Raw genomic sequence first — 551 nt, 5'->3', positions numbered from 1 at the left:
CCCGGGACTGTCGCTGGGCTCCAGCAGCGCAGCCCGGGAGCCGGAGGGGCGCCGCTTACCCTTAGAGACCGGAGCGGCAGCTCTGAGTTTGAACGGTTCGCGGGATAAAACCCACCAACGCGTGCGAACGTTGCAGTCCTTAACGCTCTGGGCCAGTCGTCAAGGAGACCGCCCTTGCCGGCCCAGTCTCAACTGTGAAGTCTTGTTACCACCCCCCCACCCAAGGGCGCATCTGGACAGCGGACCTGCCCTATCTCAGTGGTTCTCACACCAGCCAATCACAGTCCCCTGAGATTTGTTAAAACACAGCTTGTTTTCCCTCCCCCACCCCACCCCTCCTCCTCCCCTTTCGGATTCTCTTAGTCTAACAAGGGCCCAGAATTTGCGTTTGCAACAAGTTCCCAGGTGACGCTCAGCGGTGAGCATCAGATCAGTTAAGTTTTGTGAAGTACTTGATAATCTGCAAAGCGGTAGACACATGTATACTTGTTAAATCCACTTGTGAGATTTATCTGTTTCAGTAGCTAGTGCTCGCGTTTCATTTTGTTCCA

At 54.6% G+C, this 551-nt stretch overlaps 1 protein-coding gene across 1 annotated transcript in view; it reads right to left on the bottom strand.

Annotated features, from left to right (window-relative positions):
* Nucleotides 1–80, bottom strand: part of SVIL (supervillin) — a 231,567-nt gene extending 231,487 nt beyond the window's left edge. Inside the window, exon 1 of the mRNA XM_034643768.1 lies at nucleotides 60–80. The gene's annotated coding sequence lies outside the window, so the exon portion shown is untranslated. The remainder of the gene's footprint in view (nucleotides 1–59) is intronic.
* Between the last annotated feature and the right edge of the window lie 471 nt (nucleotides 81–551).

This window comes from Ailuropoda melanoleuca, chromosome 15 (assembly GCF_002007445.2).
Source record: "Ailuropoda melanoleuca isolate Jingjing chromosome 15, ASM200744v2, whole genome shotgun sequence".
Classification (NCBI taxonomy): Eukaryota; Metazoa; Chordata; class Mammalia; order Carnivora; family Ursidae; genus Ailuropoda; species Ailuropoda melanoleuca.
The sequence above is the reverse complement of the archived record's forward strand: the minus strand, read 5'-3'. Positions and strand labels throughout refer to the sequence as shown.